General features: G+C 44.9%; 1 long non-coding RNA gene across 1 annotated transcript; it reads right to left on the bottom strand.

Moving 5' to 3' along the window:
- Nucleotides 1-10,849: 10,849 nt before the first annotated feature.
- LOC308665730 lies at nt 10,850-17,798 on the bottom strand. The gene is made up of 3 exons (XR_014025944.1): nt 17,681-17,798; nt 16,364-16,553; nt 10,850-10,913 (listed from the first exon to the last, which is right to left on the bottom strand). It is a non-coding gene; the product is annotated as an uncharacterized lncRNA (long non-coding RNA).
- Nucleotides 17,799-25,827: the final 8,029 nt, after the last annotated feature.

Raw genomic sequence — 25,827 nt, 5'->3', positions numbered from 1 at the left:
CACTTAGCAATGGAAAACCCCATCCCAATTCTGGTCGTAAATCGAGAACTACCTGATTTTCGTTCGTTCCGCCGGGACCTGAAGACCTGGCTTTTTGAGCTTTCTGGCCAGGACTGAGGATTTTTTAATTTTTTAACTTATTGTAATTGGGTTTTTAATCAGAGTTATAGGGGTTTTAGATTTTAATTAAGGAAAATTTAATCTATTTTAATTGCTATTAATTTTTGTATTGTAATGTTGTTTTAATTGCCTTGTGAACCGCCCTGGGTCCTACGGGAGAAGGGCGGTATATAAGTTTAATAAATATAAATATAATATATAAATATAAATATGTTGCATGCTTGGCACACAAGAAAAAGGAATGGGGGATCTCTTGATTTGGGGTAGATTAGGAAGCTGATCCAATACTCTTGGGTAAGAATAACCTCTAAAAAGCTTTTTCTCCCATCCCAAATTAAATTGCTGAATTATATTTTATATAACCATATTTTATTAATTTTTTATAATCACCAATCCTTAATATTTTATCAGCAACATGTTGTCTGGCTTCCAATGTTTAGCTTACTAATACATGTTAAACTCTTTTCTCTCTACCTTGTTTTTTTCCCTAGCCATTGATAAAATCTATCCCATGTTCTAAAGTATTCTGAATCTTCTTTCTCTTTCATTTTTAGTGCCAATCTGTCCATTTCTGCACAGTCCAAAATTTTCTTAATTATCTCTTCCTCCGGTGGTAATTCTTCATCCTTCCAAAGTTGAGCAAATACAATTTCCTGAAATTATACCTAACAAAAATAATTCTGGCTTAAAATCTACGTGTTTTTTATCATTTTCTCTAACCATATATGTATTTTTGATCAAAATCTTTTAGCCTTAGGGCAAGTCCATCAAAGATGATAATATGTGCCTGGTTTTTGTCTACATTTCCAACAATTGCTAGACATATTTTTAAACGTTTTTGTTAACCTCACAGGTGGTAGGTGCCATCTATAAAACATTTTATATACGTTTTCTTTGTAAGCCACCGCCTGCGTTATTTTAGAGTGCTTTGCCAGTTTTATAGCTCTATGTTATGCCCAAAGTTTTTTGCCCACGGTATCATTGTTTCTTTAACTTGTTCCTCTTCCATCTTTAAACTTGCCATGTACTTATACAGTTTCTTAATCGATCTTTCATCTGATGCCAATAGTATGTGGTCAAATTCTGTCTGCTTTTTATAGAATCCAGATGTTTTAGCATCTTTTTCATATCTCGTTTGAATTTGCAGGTGTGGCCACCATGATAGATCAATGCCCTGTTCTTCTAGCTCTTGTCTAGATTTTAGTTTTCCTTCAATATTCAAAACGCCTTTATAAGTCACAATTTGCTCATAGTTTTAATTGGGTTAGGGTGAACCAAACGCTTCCACTGTTGAAAGCCATCCAGGTATTTTCATGTAAATTTTCACTTTCACCTTTTCCCATTCTAGAAGAAGTGCGTTTCTTATATAGTGGTTTTGATAGTATCTATGTATTTTATTCTTTGCATACCATAGGAAGGCATGCCAACCAAGTTACAGGTTATGCCCTTCTAGATATAGTGATCTTTTATGTCTAAGGGTTATCCATTCTTTCATCCATGTTAATGCAGATGCTTGATAGTATAGGGCCCAATCTGGCAGCCCAAATCCTCCATTTTATTTGCCTTCTTGTAGCGTTTTCAAGGGATGCGGTGGCTCAGTGGGTTAGGACGCTGAGCTTGTCGATCAGAAGGTCGGCAGTTTGGCGGGTCGAATCCCGAGTGCCGCGTAACAGAGTGAGCGCCTGTTACTCGTCCCAGCTTCTGCCAACCTAGCAGTTCGAAAGCACGTAAAAATGCAAGTAGAAAAATAGGGACCGCTCCGGTGGGAAGGTAGCAGCGTTCCGTGCGCCTTTGGCATCTAGTCATGCCGGCCACATGACCACGGAGACGTCCTCGGACAAGCGCTGGCTCTTCGGCTTTGAAACGTAGATGAGCACCGGCCCCTAGAGTCGGAAACGACTAGCACGCATGTGCGGAGGGAACCTTTACCTTTACCTTTAGCGTTTTCAATCTAATTCTGGCTTTTTTTTACCTTGCCAAATAAATTTCCAGATCAGTGTATTTTTTAGTTCATCCATTGCTGAATTTAATGTTGGAAGGAAAACCCGGAGTGGAGTCTTCCGTAGAAGGAACTGGCAAGGCTGTCTCTGGCTGAGCTAACAAGGAATGGGAGAGTTTTTCGACTAACTCTTCATTTCCTGTTGACAATTTACCCCCAATGCATCTGCTGAAATATTTAAATCCCCATTAACAGAGCAATTTTTCCTGGAGAGCTGACTCATCCTCATCCTGCAAATATCCACCTTAAAAAGAAGGTGACATTGAAGATGATTAGATAAAACTGGAAGCAGATACAGAATAAATTCAGAATAAAAGAGTTAGGAGGGACCTTGGAGGTCTTCTAGTCCAACCCGCTGCTCAAGCAGGAGACCCTAGACCAGGGCTGTCCAACATTGGTCTCTTTAAGGCTTTAGACTTCTTGACTATGAGCCAGCAGTGTGCAGCAACAGCCAAAAAAGCTCACACAATCCTGGGTTGTATAAACAGAGGCATAGAATCAAGATCACGCGAGGTATTAGTACCGCTTTACAAAGCCCTAGTGAGGCCACACCTGGAACACTGCATCCAATTTTGGTCACCATATCACAAAAAAGATGTTGAGAATCTGGGGAAAAATCAGAGAAGAGCAACTAAGATGATCAAAGGCCTGGAGACTAAAACATACGAAGAACGGCTGCAGGACTTGGGTTTGGCTAGTCTGAAGAAAAGAAGAAATAGGGGAGACATGATAGCAGCCTTCCAGTATCTGAAGGGCTGCCCCAAAGAAGAGGGGCTCAAGCTATTCTCCAAAGCACCTGAAAGCAACGGATGGAAACTCATCAAGGAGAGAAGCAACCTGGAACTAAGGAGAAATTTCCTGACAGTCAGAACAATTAACCAGTGGAACAACCTGCCTCCAGAGGTGGTGAATGCTCCAACACTGGCAGTTTTTAAGAAGAGACTGGACAGCCATTTGCCTGAAATGGTATAGGGTTTCCTGCCTGAGCAGGGGGTTGGACTAGATGACTTCCAAGTTCCCTTCCAACTTTATTACTATTATTATTGATCATCGCAGTCAGCCAGATGTTCAGAGTGGATCTGGCCTTTTTGTCTACCTATCGAGTCCTTCCCAAGGACCTGGGATAGGCAGATGTGGGATGTTGGATGGTTTTACAGATCTCGTCGCAGGATGGAAGCAGTTCCTAGCAAGGCCGCCTTTTGCAATTGACTGATGGCGAATTTGTCAATGCCGATGATGGTGTTCCAGTGGTGCTCCAGTTGTTTTGGGATTGCACCCAAGGCGCCTATTACTATCAGTACCACCCTTGCTTGCCTTTGCCACAGTCTATTTCTAGTTCTATGTGTAGGTCTTTGTATTTTGCTATCTTCTCCAGTTCTTTCTCGTCTATTCTGCTGTCTCCAGGCGCTGCCACGTCCACTATCCAGACTTTATTTGTCTTTCTTATCGACAATTGTTAAGTCCGGGGTGCTGCTGCTGCTGTTATTATTATTATTATATAAAGAACGGTTGCAGGAATTGGTTATCCCTAGTTTAATGAAGAGAAGGACTAGGGGTGACATGATAGTAATATTCCAGTATTTGAGGGGCTGCCAGAAAGAAGAAGGGGGGGGGAAACCTATTCTGCAAAGCACCTGAAGGCTTTGAAAGTAATCAGAGAGAGAAGCAACCTAGAACTAAAGACAAATTTCTTGACTGTGAGAATAATTAACCAAATTGGGAAAATGTGACCATCCTACACCAGGCCAAATCGAAAAATGCCAGGGAATTTCCAGAAGCCTGGCACTCTGACAAATCAGCCATCAACAGAGACATAGACATCAACAACATCTATGGACTATGCAAAAGAGACAGTCAACCAGCTCAAAAGGGAACAAAAAGACCCCAGCCCCTCTCCACCTGGGATCGGCACCCGGATCGGCATAGATTAACTCCAAGGTCACCTTCAGACCAGCAGTCAAGTAAACAACACCCCCATCAAGAAACTGCAAAAAGAGCCATTAATAAACAGCCCAACCAAAGAATCCCTAAGACACCCACCCACCCACCCAGACAGGCAAGACCCCAGAATATAAACCGACAGCAAACAGCGCTCCTTAGTAGCACTGATGATGTTACTTAGTTGGGTCATGAAACGCCTGCAAGAAAACAAGCAAGCTCAGAGGGCACCAAGGATCCTACAGTCCTCCTCCTCCTCCTCCTCCTCCTCCTCCTCCTCCTCCTCCTCCTCCTCCTCCTCCTCCGCACAAACTGCACTCCCTTCTAGCACTGATGATGTTACTTAGTTGGGTCATGAAATGCCTGCAAGAAAACAAGCAAGCTCAGAGGGCACCAAGGATCCTACAGTCCTCCTCTTCCTCCTCCTCTTCCTCCTCCTCCTCTTCCTCCTCCTTCTCCTCCTCACTCCACATCCCTCTCCTTTCTAGCACTGATGATGGGTAATGAAACATCTGCAAGAAAACAGCCAAGCTCAGAGAGCACCAAGGACCCCACAGTCCTCCTCCTCCTTCTCCTTCTCTCTACAAACCCCACTCCCTTCCAGCACTGATAATGTTGCCTAGTTGGGTCATGAAACATCTGCAAGAAAACAAGCAAGCTCAGAGGGCACCAGGGACCCCACAGTCCTCCTCCTCCTCCTCCTCCTCTCCACAAACCCCACCCTCTTCTATCTCTGATGATGTTTCCTAGGTGGGTAATGAAAGGTCTGCAAGAAAACAAGCAAGCTCAGGAAGGGACCTTGGAGGTCTTCTAGTCCAACCCCCTGCTCAGGCAGGAGACCCTATACCATTCCGGACAAATGGCTGTCCAGTCTCTTCTTGAAAACCTCCCGGGATGGAGCACCTACAACATCTGGAAGCAGGTTGTTCTACTGGCTAATTGAGGGCTCTTTGCTGCTCTCTGAGCTTGCTTGTTTTTTTGCAGGCGTTTCATTACCCAACTAGGTAGCATCATCAGTGTTAGAAGGGAGTGGGGTTTGTGGAGAGGAGGAGGAGGAGGAGGAGGAGGAGGAGGAGGAGGAGGAGGAGGAGGAGGAGGAGGACGACGACTGTGTGGTCCTTGGTGTTGGGCATAATATGTTGTGTGAATGCAGCATTCCGGCTTCGGTGTTCAGTCTGGCTACTTGAATAAACGGCAGGATCCTGAGAGGCCCAAAGCACGTTTCCTGATCTGTTTTCCAACCCATTCACATCCTTATTTTTTACGGGAAGCATATGTGTATTTTCCCCCCCCCCCAATAACGGTGTGCTAATACTGTTCGCTCTGCTTGTCATTCTGTTCCTATGTCTATGTGCATTTATTATTTATACTGTGTGTTTGCAGTACTCCTGAAGGACCAATTCAGTTGCAAATGTGTGGGGCTATAGAAATAGGGACATTTTTTTCCCAATTGCTAATGGATTCTCCCCCCTCCCCACCCCACCACCCCCGTCCCTTGGGTCTGCAATGTACATTTAACCATGGTTTTACACCATTATCCCAATTGCCTGAGTTGTCCTGACCCACCAACCACATGGGCGAATTCAACATACAGGTATGAAAACAGTTCAATGTCACGGTTCCGACAGACAAGACCAAGGAAAAGAGAGAAATTTTCCTTCAAGAACATTTTTTAAAATTTGTCTACAAACACACCGGCACGAACAAAGGGAAACCCAAGACTAATTTCCCCTCCCCCTGGTTACTACATTGCAAAGTTGCTATCCCCACCCTAGTTAGTTGTCGTAAATCACATTCACCAATGATTGCAAAACGCAGGCTCTCCTCCTCCCCGACCTCTTAGCCCGGCCCAAACGTAATCAGTTAGTGACCTTGGTTCCCACAGCTAAGAACTGTTTTGGGCTAACTTCAAGCCACACTCCCCCCCCCGCTCCCTTCCCTTTCTAAATATGTGGCAACAGCAAACGAAGTGAAAATGGCTTCTTTTCGATTTGTTGCAGAGTTGACATTCGTTCTGCGACCAAAGTCGCAACAGCGCTGAAAGAAGTGACTTGCGTCCGTTTTCTCACCCTTGTGACCTTCGCGGCATTCGCCACGCTCAGCTGATCCAAATTTGAACGCTTGGCAACGGGTTCCTAGTTTATGACCCGTTGCAGTGGTTCCAGTGGTCACGTGATTCCCCCCGCCTTTTTTTTTTTTACAAAAAAAGTTTATTAATTTTCTATTATTACATTTGATCAGTGCTTAACAAACATCGTGTTGTCTGGAGGAATGGCAGCGAGGTATCAATAAATTTGTTTGGGCAGGGAAAAGGCCACGAGTTAAACTTAAGATTATGCAGGATACTCGTGAGAGAGGTGGTCTTAAAATGCCTAATCTTAAACTATACTATGAAGCTGCTGCATTAGTAGGAATAAGTGATTGGATTAATTTGACACAAGAGAGATTATTAAATCTTGAGGGCCACGATTTGTTGTTTGGCTGGCATGCATATTTGTTGTATGACAAGAAGGTAGACAATGTGTTTAGAGTGCATATTCTAAGACAGGCATTGTTGAGAGTTTGGAAGAAGTATAGACATAAGCAAGATTGTAAAATACCACTGTGGGCAATTCCAAAACACGCAATAGAAAATATACATGCTGGTTTCAAACATGATGTGACTACGTACAAGGAGATTCTGAGCTTGGAAAGAAATGTCTGGAGTTTGAAATCATATAGCCTCTTGCGAGAAGAGAAGGTTGTTCAAAATTGGTTTCAATATACTCAGCTACGGGCCAGGTGGAAAGAAGACCAGAAAATTGGTTTTACAATGACTGATGAAAATTTGATAAAGCAAATTAGAAATCAGGGTCCAGCACATATCAAACGGATATATCTTGCATTGATAGAAATTGACTCAGAAACAGAGCTTGTTAAAGATTGTATGATTAAATGGGCCCAAAATATCCAAGAAGTTGTTACAATGGATACGTGGGAAAGGATTTGGGTGAGGAACGTAAAATTTACACAAGCTCAAAATCTAAGAGAGAACTTTTATAAAATGTTTTATAGATGGCATTTAGATCCTAAAAAGCTTGCAAGTATGTATCCGAACTATCAGCCCAAATGCTGGAGGTGTGGTGACGAAGACGCAACATATTTTCACATATGGTGGACTTGTAAAAAGGTTAAGGCTTTTTGGATAAAAGTCTGGTGGAACATGCAGAAGATTTTTAAACAGAGGATAAAGTTTTGTCCGCAACTTTTTTTGTTGGGAATAATTACAGATGCAACAGTTGTGGACACTAAGTTGATGTTGAATTTAATTACGGCAGCAAGACTCTTAATAGGTCAATATTGGAAGAAGGAGGAATTGCCGACTATAGAGGAATGGTCTCCTTCTGACCTGGCGGAAATGGCAAAGATCTCGGCTTATTTGAAAGATCATTCGCAAGAACGCTATATTATGGAGTGGAGAAAATGGATTGAGTTTATCCAGAACAAATATGGGACTAAAAAGTTTCATGTAGCATTTGAATAAGTCTTTCCTTCTTTTCTCCTTTTTTTTTTATTTTTTTTCTCTTTTTTTATATATTTTATATTAATAGTGTTTGTAGTTATCCTATATGAGCTAGAGAGTGATAGATTTTAGAGTTTATGGTTGTTAGCATATGGTTGTTTATGATTCTTTTTTTTTTGTTTTTTATACCTTGTACTTAGCTCTGGGAAGTCGGGGGGGGGGAGGGGGGGAGGGGTAAGGAGGGAGGGATAGGGGAGGGGTAGGGGGGTTTGTTAAAGACAAAATGTATGATAAAACTTTTCAATTAAAAAAAAAAGAACTGTTTTGGGCTAACTTCAAGCCACACTCCCCCCCCCCGCTCCCTTCCCTTTCTAAATATGTGGCAACAGCAAACGAAGTGAAAATGGCTTCTTTTCGATTTGTTGCAGAGTTGACATTCGTTCTGCGACCAAAGTCGCAACAGCGCTGAAAGAAGTGACTTGCGTCCGTTTTCTCACCCTTGTGACCTTCGCGGCATTCGCCACGCTCAGCTGATCCAAATTTGAACGCTTGGCAACGGGTTCCTAGTTTATGACCCGTTGCAGTGGTTCCAGTGGTCACGTGATTCCCCCCGCCTTTTTTTTTTTTTACAAAAAAAGTTTATTAATTTTCTATTATTACATTTGATCAGTGCTTAACAAACATCGTGTTGTCTGGGTTTTAATTTGTTTGCTTCGTAATGCAAGTTACGTTCTTAGTCTTTACCCCCCTTTTCCCCCAACCATTAATAAAATAAATTCCATGTTTGAAAATATTCTGTATCTTCTTTCTCTTTGATCCTCTGTCCATTTCTATTATTACATTTGATTAGTGCTTAACAAACACCATGTTGTCTGGGTTTAATTTGTTTGCTTCATAATGCAAGTTACATTCTTAGTCTCTACCCTTCCCCCCCCCCACAACCATTGTTAAAATAAATTCCATGTTTGAAAATATTCTGTATCTTCTTTCTCTTTGATCCTCAATGTAAGTCTGTCCATTTCTATTATTACATTTGATTAGTGCTTAATAAACATCGTCTGGGTTTTAATTTGTTTGCTTCGTAATACAAGTTACATTCTTAGTCTCTACCCCTTTTTCCCCAACCATTGATAAAATAAATTCCATGTTTGAAAATATTCTGTATCTTCTTACTCTTTGAGCCTCAATGTAAGTCTATCCATTTTTATTATTACATTTGATTAGTGCTTAACAAACATCGTGTTGTCTGGGTTTTAATTTGTTTGCTTCATAATACAAGTTACGTTCTTAGTCTCTACCCCTTTTTTCCCAACCATTGATAAAATAAATTCCATGTTTGAAAATATTCTGTATCTTTTTTCTCTTTAATCCTCAATGCAAATCTGTCCATTTCAGCACAGTCCTATATCAACAACAACAACAACAACAACAATGACGACGACGACAATGATGATGATGATGATGATGTTGGAAGGGACCTTGGAGGCCATCCAGTCCAACCCCCTACTCAGGCAGGAAAACCTATACCAGGGGTGTCAAGCTGCCGGCCCACGGGCCGGATGCATCACACGGAAGCTGTGCCCACCCCATTGCCGGCAATGGCAAAACTGTCCCGATACGTTGCATGACGTCACGTGACGTCATGAGTTTGACATGTCTGCCCTATACCATTTCAGACAAATGGCTGTCCAGTCTCTTCTTAAAAACTTCCAGTGTTGGAGCAACCACAACTTCTGGTGGCAGGTGGTTCCACTGGTTAATTGTTCTCAATGTCAGAAAATTTCTCCTTGGTTCCAGGTTGCTTCTCTCCTTGATTAGTTTCCACCCGTTGCTTCTTGTCCAGCCTTCGGGCGCTTTGGAGAATAATCTGACCCTCTCGTCTTTGTAGGAGCTCCTTAAATATTGGAACACTACTATATAGATACGTAACAGAAGTAAATTTAATCAGCAACAGCTTCCATCTGGATTATATGTCACACAGTAAGGCAAAGATAAACATTCAGGGTACAGTTTGTAAAGTTTATACTTGCATGGCAAAAGGATTGGAGAGCGAAGAACGGGCAAGTCAGAGGTGAAATATTTAACAGAATAACAGAGTTGGAAGGGACCTTGGAGGTCATCTAGTCCAACCCCCTGCTCAGGCAGGAAACCCTATACCATTTCAGACAAATGGCTGTCCAGTCTCTTCTTAAAAACGTCCAGTGTTGGAGCATTCACCGCTTCTGGAGGCAGGTTGTTCCACTGATTAGTTGTCCTGTCAGGAAATATCTTCTTAATTTCAGATTGGATCTCTCCTTGATTAGTTTCCATCCGTTGCAATATTAGAATATTAGAATAGAAGAGAGCTGGAAGGGACCTTGGAGGCATATACCATTTCAGATAAGTGACTGTCTTGTCCTGCCCTCAGGCGCTTTGGAGAATCGCTTGACTCCCTCTACTTTGGGGCAGCCCCTGAGATATTGGAAGACTGCTATCCTGTCCCCTCTCGTCCTTCTCTTCATTAAACTAGACAGACCCAATCCCAGCAACTGTTCCTTGTATGTTTTAGCCTCCAGTCCCCTGATCATCTTTGTGGCTCTTCTCTGCACTTTTTCCAGTGCACCTACAGGAGATGAGCTATTCCATTGATTAATTATGCTGTCAGGAAGTTTCTCCTTAATTCCAGGCTGCTTCTCTCCTTGGTTAGTTTCCATCCGTTGCTTCTTATCCTGCTTTCAGGTGCTTTGGAGAATAACTTGACTGCCTCCTCTTTGGGGCAGCCCCTGAGATACTGAAAGACCGCTATCCTGTCCCCCCTGGTCCTTCTCTTCATTAAACTAGACACACCCAATTCCAGCAACCGTTCCCTGTATGTTTTAGCCTCCAGCCCCCTAATCATCTTTGTGGCTCTTTTCTGCACTCTGCACTAAATTATGGTGAAGTCTTTTTTTTTTTGTACACTGCCCAGTGTCACAAAACCTGAACTGAGAAGGAGGAGGAGGAAGAGGAGGAGGAGGAGGAAGAGAAAGAATTTAAAAAGAGAGAGAAAGAGAGAGAATAAAATATAAAGAAAAAGACAACTCCTCTGCCAGAACTGCAATTCCAATCACGGCAGTGACCTCAGCTCGGCTTTCCAGGTGCAGCTCTGGGTCTCCAGGGATGGCCTCTCATCTGAACGAGAACAGACCGTCTCTGATTATGATCCATCGCCGGTTTCCAAATTTAGGAAGCCGTCTTTCATAAGGCACTATTACGTCAGGCAGAACGATGATCTTTATTTCTCCTGATGCTTCTGGTCGCTGATCTTAAGCTGTGTGGAGAGGTGGCTGTCTCGGGCTTGTCACGTAGGAAGCGCTTGCAAGAAACGGAGCTGAGCTGGATACCGAACGGGAACCGAAAAAGAATCATAGAATCCAAGGGCTGGAAGGGACCTCGGAGGTCATCTAGTCCAACCCCCTGCCCTTATACAATTCAGGACAAATGATTGTCCAATCGTTCCTTGAAAACCTCCACTGTTGGAGCACCCCCAACTTCTGGAGGCAAGTCGGTTCCACTGATTGATTTTTTTTTTTGGTCAGGAAATTCCTCCTTATTTTGATAAGATAAGAAGAATGGAATGGAACAGAATAGAATAGAATAGAAAATATGGAATGGGATAGAACAGGACAGAACAGAACAGAGTGTGCGACACTCAATGTTCACCTTTCCCCGGAATCTCAGCTTCTGTTCATACTGTGGTAGCCCAGGGGTCTCCAGAGTTGGCCATTTTAAGACCTGTGGACTTCAACTCCCAGAATTCCTCAGCCAGCATAAAAGAATTCTGGGAGTTGAAGTCCACAAGTCTTAAAGTTGCCGACTTGGGAGATCTCTGGAGTAGCACATTTTTTCCTTGATCGCTCCAAAACACATTAGCAGAAAGTCCAATAGAACTTATATGTAAGGGTGTAGGTCTATACATATGCTGTAAATAATAATGATGATGATGATGATGATGATGTTGGAAGGGACCTTGGAGGTCATCTAGCCCAACCCCCTGCTCAGGCAGGAAACCCTATACCATTTTGGACAAATGGCTGTCCAGTCTCTTCTTAAAAGCCTCCAGTGTTGGAGCATTCACAGCTTCTGAGGGCAGGTTGTTCCACTGGTTAATTGTTCTCACCGTCAGGAAATTTCTCCTTAGTTCTAGATTGCTTCTCTCCTTGATTAGTTTCCATCCGTCGCGTCTTCTCCTGCCCTCAGGTACTTTGGAGAATAGCTTGACTCCCTCTTCTTTGGGGCAGCCCCTGAGATATTGGAAGACTGCTATCATGTCCCCCCTCATCCTTCTCTTCATTAAACTAGATGTTAAGTATTCGGTTCTTTCAGGCATTGAGCGAGAGGAGGTGTTCAAACAGCAACAAGTTTTTTCAGAGTCAGAACATAACAGAAGCAAGCTAATAGTTGCTGCGCAGCTATTTATACGGTTGGCCTCTAGGCGGCGACCAATAGATTTAAAGTAGCAGTTTCCTGCCCAAAACTACTTAACAGACTGGAGACAGCAAGTCTAGCTCAGCCCAGCAACCATTACATAACATACAAAAGTAGGTCAGCCATTAAACAAACAGACATAAAGCAAGTGATTTAGGCCAATACATTACACTAGACCAGGGGTGTCAAACTCAATTTCATTGAGGGCCGCATCAGCATTGCGGTTGCCCTCAGGGGGCCAGGTGGGTATGGCCAGGGTGGGCGTGGCCTACTGGGTGGGCGTGGCTAGAGTGCGTATAGCCTACTGGGTGGGCATGGCCAACTCTACATCATTCGCATCAAGGGTGCTTATGGGAGCCTGGGCAGGAGTGGGACAGATCTGAGGGTCTCTGGCAGAAGGAGGGTCTCTGGGCCAGGGCCAAGGCAGTGGGGGCCGTTCCCTCACTGTTTCCAGGATGGCTTCGCGGGTCACATGAAACCACTTCACGGGCCGGATCCGGCCCCCGGGCCTTGTGTTTGACATGTCTGCACTAGACATACCCAATTCCAGCAACCGTTCCTTAAATGTTTTAGCCTCCAGTCCTGTGATCATCTTTGTTGCTCTTCTCTGTACTCTTTCTAGAGTCTGAACATCTTTTTTACATTGTGGTGACCATAACTGGATGCAGTATTCCAAGTATTCCAATAATAATAATAATAATAATAGGAAGAAGAAGAAGAAGAAGAAGAAGAAGAAGAAGAAGAAGAAGAAGAAGAAGAAGAAGAAGAAGAAGAAGAAGAAGAAGAAGAAGAAGAAGAAGAAGAAGAAGAAGAAGAAGTAGTTGGAAGGGTCCTTGGAGGTCATCTAGTCCAACCCCCTGCTCAGGCAGGAAACCCTATACCATTTCAGAGTAATGGCTGGCCAGTCTCTTCTTAAAAACCTCCAGTGTTGGAGCATTCACCACTTCTGGAGGCAGGTTGTTCCACTGGTTAGTTGTTCTAACTGTCAGGAAGTTTCTCCTTAGTTCTAGGTTGCTTCTCTCCTTGGTTAGTTTCCATCCGTTGCTTCTTGTCCTGCCTTCAGGTGCTTTGGAGAATAGCTTGACTCCCTCTTCTTTGTGGTAGCCCCTGAGACATTGGAACACTGATGTCACCCCTCACCCTTCTCTTCGTTAAACTACACATCCCCAATTCCTACAACCGTTCCCTATATGTTTTAGCCTCCAGTCCCCCAATCATCTTTGTTGCTCTTCTCTGCACTCTTTCTAGAGTCTCAAAATCTTTTTTACATCGTGGTGACCAAAACTGGATGCAGTATTCCAAGTGTGGCCTTACCAAGGCCTTGTAAAGTGGTATTAGTACTTCACGTGATCCTGATTCTATCCCTCTGTTAATGCAGCCTAGCACTGTCTTGGCTTTTTTGGCAGCTGCCGCACACGGCTGGCTCATGTTTAAGTGAATGTCCAGTAGGACTCCAAGATCCCTCTCACAGTTCCTACTATTGAGCAAGGTACCCCCTATACTATACCTGTACATTTGGTTTTTCTGTAGTATGTTTTAAATGTGTGTTATGTATGTGTACACTTTGAAAGCCAGCAACTGAATTTCATTTTTAATGTGTGCCGTTGGGCCCACAGGAAAAAATGACAATAAAGGTTATCTAATCTATCTATCTAAAAAAAACCCTTCAAGGGCTGGTTGTCAGTCCCTTCCTTTGGTGTCCCCCGTAACTGTGAGCAGCCACTGAACAACTGTCGCAACTTGAGGACTAGCTGTATTATAAGAGCAATAGCAACAATCAGTTGTAAGATGCCCAGAATCATGCGTTAGCAAGAATGGTGGAATACAAATTTAATGAAGAGATAAATAAAAAAAAGAACTTTAAATGATCTTTTATGTCATTTTGACAGAGGGGCATTGATAAGTTCACTGATTTTCAACTTAGTAGGAATGTTTTGAGAAACATTTAAATATATATATTTAGTACAGGTGCCCATCTTTAAGTCAGTTTAAACATCCCTGTTGTGATGGGCAATAGGCTTGTGTGTTGTTACTTACATAAAAACCAAATTTGGATAATTTACCCAGGATTGGCAAGCATGGCCCAGCATGTTGTGTGAACCCAGCCCACTGCATGTATTCAACCAAACATGACTAAGCACAAACAGCGTTTGGACCATGTAGTTCCCTTCAACTCCATATTGTAGGAAGAATTCCGTTGCTCTCGGTGGCCCTCTCCTCTTAATTTATTAGTGATCCTAATTTACACCCCACCTACTTGTAACAACTTGCTGATGATATGGATGACTTTGGGCCAACTGCCAGGAGAAGGTGAGTTCTAGTTCTGCCTTAGGCATGAAAGCCAGTTGGGTGACTTTGGGCCAATCACCAGGAAAAAGGGAGTTCTAGTTCTGCCTTAGGCATGAAAGCCAGTTGGGTGACTTTGGGCCAATCACCAGGAAAAAGGGAGTTCTAGTTCTGCCTTAGGTATGAAAGTCAGTTGGGTGACTTTGGGCCAATCACCAGGAAAAAGGGAGTTCTAGTTCTGCCTTAGGTATGAAAGTCAGTTGGGTAACTTTGGGCCAATCACCAGGAAAAAGGGAGTTCTAGTTCTGCCTTAGGTATAAAAGTCAGTTGGGTGACTTTGGGCCAATCACCAGGAAAAAGGGAGTTCTAGTTCTGCCTTAGGCGTGAAAGTCAGTGGAGTGACTTTGGGCCAATCACCAGGAAAAAGGGAGTTCTAGTTCTGCCTTAGGCATGAAAGTCAGTGGAGTGACTTTGGGCCAATCACCAGGCGACGGTGAGTTGTAGTTCTGCTTTAGGCATGAAAGTCAATTGGGTGACTTTGGGCCAATCACCAGGAAACAGGGAATTCTAGTCCCGCCTTAAACATAAAAGACAGCTGACTCTCAACCTTTTGGACACCAGGGACCGGTTCCGTGGAGAGAGGTTTTTCCGCGGACATGAGGGGGTGTGGTTTTGCGTGCTGCCTGCATCCCGCGGAGGGGGCTTTGCTTCTTTGCATAGACCGGTTTCTGGCATGCCGTGGCCCGGTGCTGTTATACGGACCAGAGGTTGGGGAGCCCTGGTATAGGGATTCCTGCCTGAGCAGGGGGTGGGACTAGAAGGCCTCCGAGGTCCCCCCCCAACTCTGTTGTTCTGCATTTAAAACTCCTAAGGTGAACATCACACAACTTTGCATCACACATTATGCTGTCACATCCTGCATCCTGTGGCTGAGGCCAATTAAGAGGCTTCCTCTACTCCAGGGGTCTTCAAACTTGGCCCTTTTATGACTTGTGGACTTCAACTCCCAGAATTCCTCAGCCAGGCACTGGCTCCAGAAGTGGTGAAAGCTCCAACACTGGAAGTTTTTAAGAAGAGACTGGACAGCCATTTGCCTGAAATGGTATAGGGTTTACTGCCTGAGCAGGGGGATTTACTAGATGACCTCCAAGGTCCCTTCCATCATCATCATCATTCAGTGGGGAACTGAAAGTAGCTGATGGAAGCGGGTTCCGATGTACACGGGTACACGAGGAAAGTTATGTTCAGCAGAAAGTCAGCAGAAAGTGTAAAATTGCTGAGCATCTGTCTACGGTCTCAGGATGAGAAAGGGTATAAAAAATTGGGACTGGATCTCATTGATTTGCCACTGGCCTATAGCTGTCCTTGATGGACTTGCTAGGTCACTGGACCTCATTGCAATGGGTTACTAATGTAAGTGAAGTTGTGTTATTATGTTTTTGCTCTTTAGAAGGCCAGATCCTGAAGCTAAAACTCAAATACTTTGGCCACCTAATGAGAAGGAAGGACTCACTGGAGAAGAGCCTAATGCTGGGAAAGATTGAGGGCAATAGAAGAAGGGGACGACAGAGAAGGAGGTGGCTGGATGGAGTCACTGAAGCAGTAGGTGTGAGCTTAGATGGACTCCAGAAGATGGTAGAGGACAGGAAGGCCTGGAGGAACGTTGTCCATAGGGTTGCGATGGGTCGGACACGACTTGGCAGCTAACAACTAAAATGTTGCAAATTATTAGCAAAATAAACCTCTGAATTTTAAAGTAAGAATTATGGTTTTGTCGTGGAAAAATCCAATAAAAGACAAGTGACAGCAACACAAAACAATAATTCTTACTTTATGATTCAGAGGTTTATTTTGCTAATAATTTGGAAACATAGCATAATAACATAACATCACTTGCATTAACAACCCGCTGCAACGAGGACCATATGGCAATAGCAGACTCCAATAGGACAGCTATAGGCCAATGGCAAATCAATCGGGCCCAGTCCCAACCTTTTATACCCTTTCTCGTTCTAAGACGGGAGTCAGATGGTCCGCTGACTTCTGCTGACTTTTGCTGTCTTTTTACTAACCTTCTGCTGAACATAACTTTCCGCACACATCTTGTTTTATGAGGAGGGGACTATATTTTCATCTGCCACAGTTTTGTGTTGCAGCCTCTTGACTTTTTCGTTGGGTTTTTCCACGACACCAGCCATCTGTTGGGGATGCAAGATGGATCTTGCTTCTTTAAAATGCATTTTAGAATGTCCCGTGCTCACCCTGTTTGGGGAGAAAGTGGTGGATTACAGAAATAGGGACCGTGCGACAAAACTCTAAAAGGTTCAGAGGACAACACAGGCGGTCCTCTCTTTGCAACGGTTCATGTAGTGACCGTTCAAAGTTACAGCGGCACCAAGCAAAGGGACTTACGACTGTTGTTCACACTTATGACCGTTGCAGCATTCCCATGGTCCCGTGATCAAAACTGAGGTGCTTGGCAACTGCACATGTGTACGTAATCTGAACTAGATTGTGTTGTTTCTCTGTGTCATATAATATATGTGGGTATATGCATAATTCTGTATAATAAAACAATATTAATACCTGATTAAAAGCACAAATCAAAACAGAGTTAGAAAGCTACCAATTAGTTAGAAACCAAAGGTAAATATATCTACTTATCCATATATTAGAAATGAATACGTAATTATCTAATGTAAAGACTATACGTCTGTGTGTACTTATTTACATTAGATACATATATATACATACATATATACATATACATATACATATATATGTAAATTTTTTGGCTTGCTAACAAAGAATAAAGGGAGACCAATATGATCATTTCAAACTTATTTGTTCTCATCAGTCAGCCATACCCTTCTGAGATTCGAACCTGGGCCGACTGCATCTTAAGCAGTTGTTTTAACCCCTAGGGCACAGTCTCTCTCTCTCTCTCTCTCTCTCTCTCTCTCTCTCTCTCTCTCTCTCTCTCTCTCTCTCTCTCTCTCTCTCTCTCTCTCTCTCTCTCTCTCTCTCTCTCTCTCTCTCTCTCTCATCTCAGAAGGGTATGGCTGACTGATGAGAACAAATAAGTTTGAAATGATCATATCGCTCTCCCTTTATTCTTTGTTAGCAAGCAAAAAAAATTACACAAATATGAGCTGCCATTGTTGTGGCTACTGCCTGTAGATGGCCTTGGGCTAGGCTGAAACAGGAAATAAGATTTGTCCCATGTCTGGGACCAAGCAAGTGTTTTCTGAATGCTTAACAAACATTTAACATATATATATATATATAGATAGATAGATAGATAGATAGATAGATAGATAGATAGATAGATAGATAGAGATAGAGAGAGAGAGAGAGAATTGCAACCATTAATTGCTATACTGATATACCTTGATTTTTTTTTCCTGTCTTATTCTTTTCACTTTTTGAAAGCACATTTTAGGCGTCGTTTCGGCATCCACTGGCATTATAATGATCTTTGCCTTTCGTTTCCTTCTTCTGTTTTTCTTTTTCTTTTTGAGCAATACACAAATTAAAAAGAAACAATTGATCAATAAACCTAGTTGCAGGCCCTGGAAAGCTTCCCGAGAGCAGATCTTTCACCGTTGCCCCCACATCAGACGATGCGCGTGTGACCGAAACGCCCCGTTTGCTTGCAACCGTCTTTGCCACCCGCCACAGATTGCCACCATCTGTTCGCCTGGCCTGTTGCTGGTGTCCTGGGATCCATCAAAAACCACTTCTGCGTCCTCCCCGGCGACAAAGCTACACCTCCCTTCCTTGGGAAGGGCTGTCAAAGCGAAGGCTACGCCGCGGTCGATGAAGCGAAAGCTTTCAAAAGAGATCAGGCCATCGCGCTCCTTGCGCAGAATCAGCAAAAAAACCCAAAGAAACGAAAAGAAGCCACATTTCTCATTAGTATTAAACAAACCAGCAAACCAACCGAACAACAGAGTTGGAAGGGACCCTGGAGGTCTTCTAATCCAACCCCTGCCCCCCCTTCTGTTAGGAGAGCTTAACAGAACAACAAAATAACAGAGTTAGAAGAGACCTAGGAGGTCATCTAGTCCGGCCCCCCGCCCAAGCAGGAGACCTTACTGCATCCCAGACTGGCTGTCCAGTTTCTTCTTAAAAGGCTCCAGTGATGGAGCACCCACAGCTTCTGGAGGCAAGGAGTTCCACTGGTTAATTGTTCTCACTGTCAGGAAGTTTCTCCTTAATTCCAGGTTGCTTCTCTCCTTGATGAGTTTCCACCTGTTGCTTCTTGTCCTGCCTTCTGGAGCTTTGGAGGATAGATTGATCTTCCCCTCAAATATTGGAAGACTGCTATCATGTCCTTCTGGTCCTTCTTTTCATTGAACTAGGCCAGGGGTCTTCAAACTTGGCCCTTTGATGACTTGTGGACTTCGACTCCCAGAATTCTGGGAGTCGAAGTCCACAAGTCATCAAAGGGTCAAGTTTGAAGACCCCTGAACTAGACCTACCCAATTCCTGCAACATCCCAGAATTCTGGGAGTCAAAGTCCACAAGTCATCAAAGGGTCAAGTTTGAAGACCCCTGAACTAGACCTACCCAATTCCTGCAACATCCCAGAATTCTGGGAGTCGAAGTCCACAAGTCATCAAAGGGCCAAGTTTGAAGACCCCTGAACTAGACCTACCCAGTTCCTGCAACATCCTTCGTTTGTTTTAATCCCCCAGTCCCCTAATCATCTTTGTGGCTCTTCTCTGCACCCTTTGTGGAGTCTCAACATCATAGTAAGAAAGGGCAGCACACCAAAAGCTATTGATTTTTACTTTATTAAGAAAATGTATATGGTTGCCCAATTCACTTTCGGTGACTCTTGGTAGGTTACGGAAATAAAACTGGGAGTTGAAGTTCACCCCATGCTGGTTGGGGGATTCTGGACATTGGTATCCACCCATGATGGATGGGGCATTCTGGGAGCTGAAGTCCATCCCATGCTGGACAGGGGATTCTGGGAGTTGCATCCTATGCTAGATGGGGGATTCTGGGAGCTGAAGTCCATCCCATGCTGAACAGGGGATTCTGGGAGTTGTATCCCATGCTAGATGGGGGGATTCTGGGAGCTGAAGTCCATCCTATGTTGGACAGGGGATTCTGGGAGTTGATGTTTATCCATCCTAGAATTGCCAAGCTTAAGCAAATCCTCAACTAAACTCTTCTTGAAGATGGCTTCCAAGTCTGCAGTGCTACAATTTCCTTATGGTTGAACTTTGGATCGTGGATAATAATAAAGTTGGAAGGGAACTTGGAGGTCATCCAGTCCAACCCCCTGCTCAGGCAGGCAGGAAACCCTATACCATTTCAGACTAATGGCTGTCCAGTCTCTTCTTAAAAACCTCCAGTGTTGGAGCATTCGCAGCTTCTGGAGGCAAAGCTGTTCCGCTGGTTAATTGTTCCTCACTGTCAGGAAGTTTCTCCTTAGTTCCAGGTTGCTTCTTCTCTCCTTGATGAGTTTCCATGCGTTGCTTCTTGTCCGGCCTTCGGGCGCTTTGGAGAATAAAACATTCTCCAAAGCACCTGGATGTCACACAGAGGGTTCACAACAGCCTCCGTGGCTCTTAATATGGCACTTCCGGTGAACGGAACCTCTTTTGTGGATGAAACGGCTTCCGACTTGTGCCTCGTTGGACAATGAATCTTGAGTTGGTTGACGGTTTGCTACCGAAACATCGGCTTCCCTTCCTGGCCTCTAGAAGTCATTTTGGCAATAAATTAAGTCGTGACAGCCCACTGTCTGCCATGATCTCAGTCCCATCAGGGTTGCGGGTTGTGGGGTGTGTGTGTGTGGGGGGGAAAGCAGCCGTCAGAGCTGGGGCTGAGCTGATGCCCATGCCTGTCTCCAGCTTAATGTTCACATAGACGCCGTCTCTGGCTGAGGTTGGGCCCTGGGCTCTCCAGAGGCGCAGGACTATTTGGAGAGGAAGAACATCAAGTGGGAAACGGCGTGCCATCTAGACGAAGCCAATTCCGAAAACACTGGAGGATAGGAGGGTGCCTGGCACTCAGGCTAGTCAGCCATCAGCAGGCCTAAGGAGAGAAAGGACATCTACGTGCCACTCAAAAGAGCCAATGGAAAAGTTTAAAATACCGCAGGACTGGCCAGCAGGCAACACCCAGAGATGAACGCCAAACAGTAAACGGTGCCCCAGTCAAGGAGTGACCAACTCAGACAAACAATCAAAGAATGAACAAAAGCTAATCAAGAACACTCGCACCGATGCTGAGAGGGCAAGCCATTAGGATATAAATTGAGAGCATATAAATATAAATTGAGAGCAAACTTTCTCCCTTCTAGCACTGATGATGTTCCCACAGTCCTCCTCCTCCTCCTCCTCTTCTTCTTCCTCCTCCTCCCCCCTCCTCCTCCTCCTCTCCTCTCTACAAACCCCATTTCCTTCTAGCACTGATGATGTTCCCTAGTTCGCTCATGAAACGTCTGCAAGAAAAGCACCAAGCTCAGAGAGCACCAAGGACCCCACAGTCGTCATCGTCGTTGTCGTTGTCGTTGTCGTCGTCGTCCTCCTCCTCCTCCTCTCTACAAACCCCACACTCTTCTAGCACTGATGATGTTCCCTAGTTGGGTCATGAAATGTCTGCAAGAAAACCACCACGCTCAGAGAGCACCAAGGACCCCAAAATCGTCATCGTCGTTGTCGTCGTCCTCCTCCTCCTCTTCCTCCTCCTCTCTACAAACCCCACACCCTTCTAGCACTGATGATGCTCCCTAGGTGGGTCATGAAATGTCTGCAAGGAAAGCACCAAGCTCAGAGAGCACCAAGGACCCCACAGTCGTCATCGTCGTCATCCTCCTCCTCCTCCTCCTCCTCCTCCTCCTCTTCCTCCTCCTCTCTACAAACCCCACACCCTTCTAGCACTGATGATGCTCCCTAGTTGGGTCATGAAACGTCTGCAAGAAAACCACCAAGCTCAGAGAGCACCAAGAACCTCACAGTCGTCCTCTTCCTCTTCCTCCTCCTCCTCTTCCTCTCTACAAACCCCACTCCCTTCTAGTACTGATGATGTTCCCTAGCTGGGTCATGAAACGTCTGCAAGAAAACAAGCAAGCTCAGAGAGCACCAAGGACCCCACAGTCGTCCTCTTCCTCCTCCTCCTCCTCTTCCTCCCCTACACCCTTCTAGCACTGATGATAAAACTCACTTGCATTTCCTAAGGCTTTGCCCCTCCGTCCCTTGCTAGAACACATGCCCAGTGGGCACTGCCAACTCCTTGTCTGCAAATACCATCTTGATTCTCGGACACCAAGGTTGCAAATTGCAGGTAGGCACGCAGAAAGGAAGGCTGGCAGGCACATCGCTGGCGCAGGTGTGATTGTGCAGTCAGGCAAGATGAGGTCTCTCCAGCGGACGGTTCTCCAGCTGCTCTGGACCTGAAGGGGCCATTGGTGGAATTATCGCTGCTGGCACACGAGCAGCCATTAAATCTGATGTCCAAAACAGAATGCCAGCAATATTAGAAGAATATTGAATATTAGGCAGTTTGGCCACTGGCTGGATTGCAGGTGATAGAGCCCAGCCCAGTGTTTCTTGACCTTGTCAACTTGAAGATCTGTGGACTTCAACTCCCAGAATGCAGGCGTGGCTGGCTAGGGAATTCTGGGAGTTGAAGTCCACAGAGGTTCAACTTGACAAGGTGGAGAAACACTGCGGTAGCCTAAAAAGTGGTTGGATATTCTGAGGTTAGAATACAGGAAGAATCCAGCTATCGACAACCCCCTTAATGTGGCTGTTGCATTATTTATTTTTAAAAATTAGATTCCATCCCACCTTTATTATTCTATAAGTAATTCAACCTGTTAAATTCCTCCTATTTTCCCCACAACAAGGTGAGGTGAGGTGGGTAAGGCTGAGACCAGGATTGGCCCAAAGTCACCCAGCCAGCTTTCGTGCCTAAGGCAGGACTAAAATTCACCATCTCCTGGTGATTGGCCCAAAGTCACCCAGCCGACTTTCATGCCTAACGCAGGACTAGAACTCACGGACTCCTGGTTTCTAGGCCAGCACCTTAACCACTACCCTAAACTATTATCTCATTAATGTTAACTCACCTACTGGATTGAAGCAAGAGACTGAATCATAATATTACTAGAGTAGAGTAGAATAGAACAGAACAGAACAGAACGGAACGGAACGGAACGGAACGGAACGGAACGGAACGGAATGGAATGGAATAGAATAGAATAGAATAGAATAGAATAGAATAGCAGAGTTGGAAGGTACCTTGGAGGTCTTCCAGTCCAACCCCCTTCTCAGGCAGGAAACCCTATACCATTTCAGACCAATGGCTGTCCAGTCTCTTCTTAAAAACCTCCAGTGTTGGAGCATTCACAGCTTCTGGAGGCAGGTAGTTCCACTGGTTAATTGTTGCACTGTCAGGAAATTTCTCCTTAGTTCCAGGTTGCTTCTCTCCTTGGTTAGTTTCCATCTGTTGCTTCTTGCCCTGCCCTCCGGTGCTTTGGAGAATACCTTGACTCCCTCTTCTTTGGGGCAGCCCTTGAGATATTGGAAGGCTGCTATCGTGTCAACCCCAGTGCTTCTCTTCATTAAACTAGACATACCCAATTCCAGCATATGTTTTTAGCCTCCAGTCCCCTGATCATCTTTGTTGCTCTTCTCTGTACTCTTTCTAGAGTCTCAACATCTTTTTTACATCGTGGTGACCAAAAGTGCATGCAGGATTCCAAGTGTGGCCTTACCAAGGCATTGTAAAGCGGTATTAACACTTCACATGATCTTGATTCTATCCCTCTGTTGATGCAGCCTAGCACCGTGTTGGCTTTTTTGGCAGCTGCCGCACAACGGCTGGCTCATATTTAAGTGATCGTCCACTAGGACTCCGAGATCCCTCTCACAGTTACTACTATTGAGCAAGGTACCACCTGTACTATACCTGTGCACTTGGTTTTTCTTGCCTAAATGTAGAACCTTACTTTTCTCACCATTGAATTTCATCTTGTTAGATAGCGCCCAGTGTTCAAGTCAAGTCAGATCCTCCTGTATCTTAAGCCTGTCGTCTGGAGCATTGGCTATTCCTGCCAGCTTGCTGTAGTCTACTAAATAGGCTGAGTTGCACAGCACAGTATGTTACAACAATAACAACACAGATTAACACTAACCCAAGTTTCACGCATTGGGCAAGTACAGCTTCTGCTCCTTGTTTGATGTGTGTGAGTTTATGGAGGAAAACACTCTCTTTGCAAATTGATTAAGCCCCACCTTTGCACTGAGCCCTAAGTTATTTATTTGCCTGGGTTAACAGAAGCTACTGAATTTTGTGGCTTGGATTTAGGGATGAACGTCATGTTATTTATGAACCAGCTTTTTCTAAAAAAAAAAAAGGAGGCTATGCAGCAAGAGAGGATAAAATCAGGCGCCACCAGGCGCAGACGGTGTTCTCTCCTCGGGGTCAAAGCCAGACCTCAACAAATCTGTCCCTACGTGGCAGCGATGAGCTCATGTCTCTGATGGCCTGGTTGTGCGAGAGCAAATGTGTTTCACTCGGGAGCTGGTGGCAAACTGGGGCAAATTGCATGTCACAAACAGACCCTCCATTCCAGGGGCCGAGATGACCTTCAGATGTTGGAAGCTTTGTGCCGTGAGTGTGCAAAGAACCCTTAAACTCAACCCTCTGAAATTAGAATTCTACGAGGGCAATTCGGAAATAAAACTTCTGTTTGGTTATCAACGACAGACACTGGCAGACACAGAACTGTGTTTATGCACATTTGAAAACGACAACATTACATGACTTTCCGACATCACCGCCATTCAAATTGAGGCCCTTGTCACAACGTCTTACAAGGTTTGAAGTTTCTTAGTACTAGTCGCTCGGCGCCAGATCTGGGCTCTGTGTGTGTGTGTGTGTGTGTGAGATCAAAAACATCCCGACGGAACCTCTTCGAAAGTCCTTGGGTGCGTCTAGCAGTGTGCGGGCGTTATCGCGGACCAACAACCACCACACCGGAAGTCAGCAGGCCCCAACGCTTGTTATGGCGGCTCGCCTGAGTTTTCGTAATGTTTCACCGCAGACGTCTGAATTGATGGTCAAACCACGCAGTGGCGTAGCATGGGGGGTGCAGGGGGGGCCAGCTGCACCGGGCGCAACATCTGGGGGGGCGCGCTCACACTCGCAGCTCTCTGCCCCTGCCTGGCTCACTCACTCTCTCTCACTGCAGTGCTGGCTGTGCGAATCCGATCCGAGCCGCCGGGTCACCACCCACTGTGGAGGGGGGGGTGCCAGGCGTGCGGTGCGGTGCGGAGAGAGAGCGAGGGACTATCTGGGGGAGGGACAGTGCAGCGGCCGGGTGCTTGCCCCGGGTGCTGACAACCCACGCTACGCCACTGAAACCACGCTCTGTGAACCTCACTAGCCGTACTCCTTTGGCATCTTCACATTTGGCAGGATTTTCTACAGTAGCGCTTCCGGTGGTCCTCAATTTATGTCTAGAATGAGCCCAAAATAAGAGCCTTGGTGGAGCAGTGGGCTAATGCCTCCTTAAGTAACACCAGCTGCCTGCAATTAGTGCAGGTTCGCATCCCACCAGGCTCAAGGTTGACTCAGCCTTCCATCCTTCCGAGGTAGGTAAAATGAGGACCCAGATTGTTGGGGGCAATTAAGCTGACTTTGTAATAATGCCGCTTGGGGGGTGTATGAAAGCCCTAATAAGGAGGCATATACATAGAATGAAGGCTACTGCTAAGCTTGTAAGCCGCCCTGAGTCTTCGGAGAAGGGTGGGATATAAATGGAATTTTTTTAAAAAAATTCCATTGCTAAGCAAGACAGTCATTAGGTGAATTTTACTTGATTTTACAACCTTTCTCGCCGTTGCTAACCGAGTCTCTACTCCAAGATCTTGGAGGGCCGCTATCATGTCACTCCTAGTCCTTCTGTTCGTTAAACTAGACATACCCAGTTCCAGCAACCGTTTTTTTTAATGTCTGGACTTCAATTCCCAGAATTCCCCAACCAGCATTTTAATGCAAAATGCCGATGGGAACTTTGGGACAGAATGCTTGGGTTTTGGGAAGGAGTTTTCATGCTTTACTCCCACCCCCTGTGCTTTACGCAGGGTTTACGGTCTCTGGTAAAGCTTTTGTACCATCTCTGGGTCCAAGGGAAAAGATGTCTGATTCTTTGCACCCAAATGGAAGGCAGTTCTTCCATGAACTAATAATCAGAGGCATCCATGGAGAGGGGATCGTAGAAATCAAAGCTACAGAGGCAGCCGTGCAATTCAAAGCTCACCCCTCTTTCAGTGTGTTGCAATGCATGCCTTCAATGGTTGCTCTCCAGCTGTGGCCTCCAGCTGTTGCTTCAGAGCCCCCCCCCAAGGGACCCTGCTGCTGAAGTAGAACTTCTGGAGGGTCACCAGTTCCCCAACTCAGCTGTATGTTAAGAGTTAGTTCCAGCATCTTAGCAGTTTTCTCTCTGTCTCTTGAGTAGCTGCTTCCAGTGGCTGGACTCTTTTTTTGTTTTGCATCCGTCTTTAAA

This window comes from Vipera berus (genome assembly GCF_964194415.1).
Source record: "Vipera berus genome assembly, chromosome: 3".
NCBI classification, from domain to species: domain Eukaryota; kingdom Metazoa; phylum Chordata; class Lepidosauria; order Squamata; family Viperidae; genus Vipera; species Vipera berus.
This window is presented reverse-complemented; position numbering and strand designations above follow the sequence as displayed.